We start from the raw sequence: 8,035 nt of genomic DNA, 5'->3' as shown, positions 1-8,035 counted from the left end.
CAGTGAGTGGAAAAAGAACGCAGAGTCTCCTTACCTGCAGTTCCCGGCTTTTAAATTCTGCCGCTGAGGGGGAACGTCGTTCCACCTGCATGACTCTTTCGCAATGCGTGTAGCGATATGACACACATGCGTCCTGGCGGGGTTCTTCACGTAGTCACTCACGTGACTCCGAAGTAAAATAATAAAGATTTTGGTCATTATCATCCTAAAGTGCTTTATTTTGATTATTGTTTCAGTTGATTTTCAATATTTTTTAGATCATTCTGTGAATATGCAGGGAGTTGGGTACTTTGGAAATGGCAGGTATCTGTGAAAGACTGGGCTTCACTGATAGTGACAATACATTACAAGGTGCTGGAGACCCATGTGACCTAGTTGTCTCCAGTAAGTCTGGACCTCTGAAGAAGCCCTGAGAAGTTTCTGCCCATGTGACCCACCTGTCGCCACCAAGTCTGGGATCCTAAAGTGGTTTCTGTTAATGTTTCAGTACACTGACGCTTAATGCATGTCTGTGATTGGTTGGGGAAGCTTTATGTGTCTACTTTGTTTCGGTACCTTCCCGCCGGTATATGTGATTGGTCTAAGAGGGGTTAACTCACCTAATATGTATATATTTTGTATTCTGTGTACCGAATAGGTGCCGTGATTGGTTTGTAGGGGTTGTCCCCCCCTCTGTACTTTCACGCCATTAATTTTCCCACCACTGTATAGTGCTATAAAAGGGTGAGTATTTCGTTAGGGCATGTCGGTTGTCTTTCCTTCTGTTCTGTTTAAGCGAGGCTGCTGAGGGCTCGAGTGAGTAGATCCGAAGCCGGCCGCGCAGTGCTATATACAAATAAAGAAAGGGTTTGGACTCCAGTGTTCGACTCAGTAGTTTTACTGAACCAGACTAAGGAGATAGTAATAAATCCGGAATCAACAATTATAGCAATATAAATCATACTTGTATACAGTAACATCGATTATGTTTTAAGCTAATGAATACTTAAATGTTTATGATAAGGCATACCAGTAGAATATACCCACATTTCCTTACACATCTTATCTATGTTTCATTTAACTGAACATCTAGGCTAGTAAATGTTAACTGATGCAGAAAAGCTTTCAGGGTTCACTCTGCTTAAGGTAACTTACATTTGTGCCTAATTCTAATTGTTCCTTGCATTGCATTTCTATGTGACTAAATCATTTTCAGACTGCTTAAGAGCAGGACAGATGAATTATATCTTTGATTTTATTGTGTATTGTACAGAGCCATAGCTCCAGTAATATGCTTTCTGATAAAGTAAATGCTTTCTCCATCAAAACACAAATCTTATTTGCTGCCCTGCGTAGTCAGCTGAGATAGCTGAGTCTGCAGCAGGAGTGCTTACTCTGGAAGAATTTAAGATTTATTAGTGGATTTCATTAAATATATGGAGTACCTTGGGAGTCAAGGTTAAAAAATTAGAATGCAAGAACTAACTGGTAAATTCAAGGGAATTTTGATGGAAATGACAGGGAAAGGATGGACTTTGAACCTCAACGGAGTTCCTCCAGAATGTTAAATAAGGCATTTTCTTTTCTTCAGGCATAATGAAATACAAATGTAGACATGAGATTTTTTTTCCCATTTAAATGCTTGCCTAACTCTTCTGAGAATTGTTAGGTTTATTTTTAAATTATAAAGACAATGAATATTTTTAGAGCCAGATACAATGGTTTTGTTTTATTCAAATTGTGTACATTTAAGGATCCTAATTTGCAATTCTTTTATGGGTCTGTTTGATGTATACTTTAAAATTCAAAAGGCAAAATCATTTGAGCCTTGCTTTCAATTTCCACATTTAAAGAACAACTCATTCTATTTTTTTTTTATGTTGCTGCAAGATATCCGAGTGGTATTAGATAAAGACAGCCTCAAATTAACCTCCAAAGATCACGGCTGGGATTGATTTTAAATTGAGGGCATCAATGTGAAATTAGCAGACAGATCATTGGAAGTAAAAAAGAATATTGACGTTTGAACTGTTGGATTGTCAGTTCTAATCAAAGGAGGACATGTGAACATGTGTACAGATTTTAGAATAAAACAGAAAATCAATGTTTTTTTTAATGAAGATTGCTGTAATTTTGATTGAGCATTTTCCTTAAATATAAACATAGAGTAATATGACATTTTAATGCAGATATCTTACAATATCCTGCAAGTACTGGTTTATTTTAGCTACTGGATCACTTAGATTTATCAAGTATTTAGCTCCAATAAAAGTAAAATTGCAGCTCGTTTTGTAAGGCCCTCAGAATATGGTCCATTTATGGAAAATAATGCTAAAGACATGTGAGTGAATCACAGCTAAACTATTAATGAAAAATTCAGCATTGAATAAGCATTGAGCTCCAGGGAGAAATAAATATATATTTTTATTCCCTTACATCAGCAAGTCAAAGATAAATGTACATTCTGTAACCCGTGTAATCTTATTTTTGAGTTCACATTTTTGTGGAGCACAACTTGGATTTGTAGATATTACAGTATGTGAAATGCGTGGCTACTGAAAATACGATCTGATGGTATATTACGTTGAATGTTGTTACTTACTCCTGCTTACCATATGCAAGCTTGCCAATGTGGATTTATATCTACCCAATAATATGAGTGCAGCACCATCTCAGAGCCCAAATAACAGCTGTTGTTGACACAAGAAACAGTAGGTAAAACATATTGCTACATTAAAAATATAAAACCATTTAACACGTTGGATGTGCTATTGTAACAACTAATAAATACGTCTGATTTACAACTACATTTTTTGAAATGCTGTTTGTAATTTTTCAGTCTCCTTTTCAATTACTTCCTCCTTCCAGTTCATGTTCAATGCGGAACAACCTCCTGCGTTGCTTGGCTGGATCGTCATGGGGCGCCAGGACATCTACTCTCCGAACCAGTGCTCTTGCACTCGTGTACAGCGGCGCCGAGTACGTCGCCCAAGCATGGTGCCACAGTGCTCATACTAGCAAGCTAGACGCTATCCTCAACGACACCATGCAGATCATCACCGGCTGCCTACGCCCCACTCCGATGGATCTTCTGCCGGTGCTTGCAGTTATCGCATCTGCCAAGCTTCGCAGAGAGTACTTCACTCACAGGCTGATGTGCAAGGCCCTATCGGACGCCAAACATCCTTTGCACCACCTCGCACAGGACTCATAGCAACTGGGACCTCAATGCCTGTCATCTCTTCGCCCTTCTCCCATCACGCAGCGACCCTCTGTGGCTCCAGTTTCATCACACTAGAAGCATGGAGAACCAGCTGGGAACAGACTTTACGACCTCCGCAATTCACGGTTGCACAGAACATCACAGCCCAACTCAGCTCGGACCTGCCCCGCAAAGAGTGGGTCGCCCTGAACAGGCTCCATACAGGGGTCGGCCGGTTCAACAGCAGCATGCATCGCTGGGGGCTGCGTCCATCAGCAGCCTGCGTGTGTGGAGCAGTCCAGCAAACAGCGCAACACGTCATTTTCGAATGCGCTGTCTTCCGCCCCCTTGGTGGAGGGGTAGACCTCACGGCCCTCAACAAAAGCACATTGAACTGGCTACTGCGCCTGGAGGGCGTTACATAACCTCTCCTGCCACAAACACAAGAAGAAGAAGATAGTCATGTGCAGCACAGATAAAGGGCCGATGGAGGACTGTATCAATGCCGACCATCAGGCCTAATTATACTAGTCCCACTTGGCTAATTAATTCCATATCCCTCTGTGCCATGGTCATTCAAGGCCCTGTCCAGGTGACTCTTTTTTTATTAAACTGTTCCTGCCTCCACTATCTCTTCTGGCAGCTTATTCCAAATACCGACCACCCTTTGCATGAAAACCTTATCCCTCACATCCTCTTTGAACCTCCTCCCTCTCACCATAATCCTATGCCCTCTAGTTTTAAAGAAACAGACACTATCTGTCTACCTTCCCTATCACTCATAATGTTGTATACTTTTATCATGTAACCTTTCAGCATCCTTAGCTCCAGGGTAAACAGACCCAGTCTCTCCAATCTCTCTTTATAACGCATGTCCTTCAGTTTGGCAACATTTTTGTGAATCTTTCTGCACCCTCTTTAGTTTAATCACATCCTTTCTGTAGCATGATGACCAGATTACATACAATATTCTGAGTACTGCCTCATCACGTTTTATACAACTGGAAAATGGTGGCCTGTACTCAATACCTTAGCTGATGAAGACAAGCGTAGAATATGATTTCCTCATCACCTTGTCTCGCTGTGTGCCATTTTCATGGGAACCATGTACCTGCATCCCTAAGTATCTATGTTCAACAACACACCCCAGGGCCCTGCTATTCACTGTGTATGTCCAGCTTCCCAAAATGCATTACTCGATTCTTATCGCAGTTAAATTGAGGGAGGAAAAAATTAATAGGAACCTGAAGGATTACTTTTTTACACAAAGGTTGTGGGTGTATGGAATGGGTGGCCAGAGGGGGTGGTTGAGGCAGGTACTATTAATAAATATTTAGACAGGTACATGGATAGGATAGGTTCATAGCTATATGGGGTAAATGCAGGCCAGTGGGGCTAGTGTAGATGGGACATGTTGGTCGGTGTGGGGGTAAATGGGCCTATTTCCATGCTGTATGACGCCAGGATACCAAATTCCATCAGCCATTCCCTTGCCCACTTTCCTAGTTGATTAAATTCTTTGTAACCTTAGCCAACCTTCTTTACTGTTCAGTATGCCATCAATTTGGTATCATCTTCAAACTTACCAATCATGCCATCTACATTTTCATCTAAATCATCGATATATAATACAAACTGTTTGCACTGAAACCTGCGGAAACCACAGGTCACAGGTATTCAATCTGAGAAACCAACTCTCCACCACTGTCCCCTGCCTCTTACTACAATGACAATGTTAGTTCACCCTGCATACCACATGGTTTAACATTGCAGACAAGACTACTATTAAACACCTTATCAAAGGCCTTGCTAATGTAAATGTAGATAGAGTTTACTGCCCTGTCCTTTCAGTCATCTTGCACTCCTCTGCAATAACCTTAATCAAATTTGTGAGCCATGATTTCCCATGCGCAACCCATGCTGACTATCCCTAATCCGAATGCAAAATATTACTATCTCTCAGAATCCCTTCCAATAATTTTCACACCACCATTGAAACACCAGCTTGTAGTTCCCTGGCTTTTCCCTGCTACCTGTGTGAGACATTCACCACCCCCCAGTCTTCCAGTACCGCTCCTGCAGCGAACAAAATACAAAAATCTCTGCCAAGGTCCCAGCAAACTCCTCCCCTGCTTACCATAATGTCTTGGGGGTACATCTGGTCAGGCCACATCTGGTCATCCACCTTTATGTATTTCAAGATCTCTCAAACCTAGTCCATCATAACATTGAGATGATCAAGGTTGTCAGTGTTCTCCCCTCTGGATTTCCATCTCCTTCTCCATGAAAATACGGTTGCGAAGTATTCATTGAAGGCTTTCCCTTTCTCTCAAGACCACACATACATAACAGTACCGAGCCTTAAGGAGACCTACTTTATCTCTCCCTTGCTAACCATTTTAGCTTTAATTGAATGATTGAACTGAGAATACACCCCAGTACTTCCAGTTTGAAAATGAGGGAATATTCAGCATAATTAAAAATGGAACAAGACCACAGATGGTTTCAGTGGCACAGAAAGGCGGATGAAAGGAATGTAAATATGTTGAGTGTGTAGACATGTAATTTGTAAAGTAGCTAATTTGCTCATACACCATTAAATAAAAATATGACGACCTAACTTTGCAAGTTTTGATATCATAATGTTAACAGTTTAAAATCTGTGACCTTGAAATGGTATTGTAAAATGAGCGATCATGTCTTAATAGCTTGTTAACATTGCTCTCATTTCTATTTTTATTTGCTCCAGTTGAATCTTCCCCAGTTAATGACTTGGTAGTTTAGATTTAGAACTAGCTTACCCATAGAAGACAGAAGGTATTTGTGGAAGAGTGTTACTCTGCCTGAAAGTCTGTGGCGAGAGAAGTTCCGCAGGGATTAGTGCTGGGACCTCTTTTGTCTGTGATATATATAAATGATGTGGGTGGGTAGTAAGCTTGCAAGCAACACAAAAACTGGTTGAGTTATAGAAAGTGAAGAAGGCTGCCAAGAGTCAAGTGAGTTTTATTGGTGGGTAAGAGGTTTACCAGGATGCTGCTGAAGGGAGTGTGCCTGTGCGGTACTGCACCATGTTGTATGAACCCACTGGTGGATATGAGAAGATTCAAGCAAAAATATTTGATTTAACTCATTTGATTACCTATTGCAGTGATTGCCTTCAGCCTGCATAAATATAGCAATAATCCGCCGACGTGTAGAGAACATAATGCAGTTATAGAGTCATAGAGTGATACAGTGTGGAAACAGGCCCTTCAGGACAACTTGCCCACACCAGCCAACAATGTGTAGGAAAGAACTGCAGATGCTGGTTTAAATCGAAAGTAGACACACAAAACGCTGGGGTAACTCAGCGGGAGAGGCAGCATCTTTGGAGAGAAGGAATGGGTGACGTTTCAGGTCGAGACCCTTCTTCAGACTGATGTCAAGGGAGTGGGCAGGACAGAGATAGAATGTAGTCGGAGACAGTAAGACTGGTGGGAGAACTGTAAATGGGGATGGGATGGAGAGAGAGGGAAAGCAAGGACTATTTGAAGTTAGAGAAGTCAATGTTCATACCGCTGGGATGTAAGCTACCCAAGTGAAATATGAAGTGCTGTTCATCCAATTTGCGCTGCCCCTCACTCTGACAATGGAGGAGACCCAGGCCAGAAAGGTCAGATTGTGAATGGGAGAGGGAGTAAAAGTGCTGAGCAGCTGGGAGATCAGGTAGGTTACGGCGGACTGAGCAGAGGCGTACAGCGAAACAATTGCCGAGCCTGTGCTTGGTCTCGCCCATGTACAGAAGTTGACAACTGGAACAGCGGATGCAGTAGATGATGTTGGAGGAGGTGCTAGTGAACCTCTGCCTCCCCCTCCCATTCCCAATCTGAACGCTTTCAAGCTTGACAATATCTTTCCTATAACAAGGTGCACAGAAATGAACCCCATTTTTCTAAAAGCGGTCTCACCAACGTCTTATACAACTACAACATGACCTCCCAACTTCTATACTCAATAGGTACACAAAAATGCTGGAGAAACTCAGCGGGTGCAGCAGCATCTATGGAGCGAAGGAGATAGGCAACGTTTAATACTGACTGATGAAGGCCAAAGTGCCAAAAGCCTTTTTGACCACATTATCCACCTGTGACTCGACTTTCAAGGAACCATGCACCTGTATTCCTAGGTCCCTCTGCTCTACAACACTACCCAGAGGCCTACGATTTACTGTGTAGGTCCTGCCCTTGTTCGACGTCGCAAAATGCAACACCTCACACTTCTCTGTATTAAATTCCATCAACCATTCCTCAGCGCACCTGGCCAATCGATCCAGATCCTGCTGCAATCTTTCACAACCATTATCACTATCTGCAAAACCACTCAGTTTTGTATCATCAGCAAACTTGCTAATCTTGCCCTGTGTGTTCTCATCCAAATCATTGATGTAGATGACAAACAGTAACGGGCCTAGCATCGAACCCTGAGACACACCACTAGTCACAGGCCTCCAGTCCGAGAAGCAACCTTCCACCATCACACTTTGTTTCCTTCCATGGAGCCAATTTGCTATCCATTCAGCTATCTCCTTGGATCCCATGCAATCTAACCATCCAGAGCAGCCTTCCATACTTCCTTGTCGAATGCCTTACTGAAATCCATGTACACAACATCTACAGCTCTGCACTCATAGACCTTTTTGGTCATGTCTTCAAAAAAATCAATCAGATTTGTGAGACACGACCTCCCACATACAAAACAATGCTGACTGTCCCTAATCAGCCCTTGTCCATCCAAATGCTTGTATATCCTATCCCTCAGAATACTCCCCAGTAACTTTCCAACTACAGATTTGAGGGCTTATTCCCAAAAACTTGA

This window comes from Amblyraja radiata, chromosome 3 (genome assembly GCF_010909765.2).
Source record: "Amblyraja radiata isolate CabotCenter1 chromosome 3, sAmbRad1.1.pri, whole genome shotgun sequence".
Taxonomy (NCBI): Eukaryota; Metazoa; Chordata; class Chondrichthyes; order Rajiformes; family Rajidae; genus Amblyraja; species Amblyraja radiata.
Note: the sequence above shows the minus strand (reverse complement) of the source record.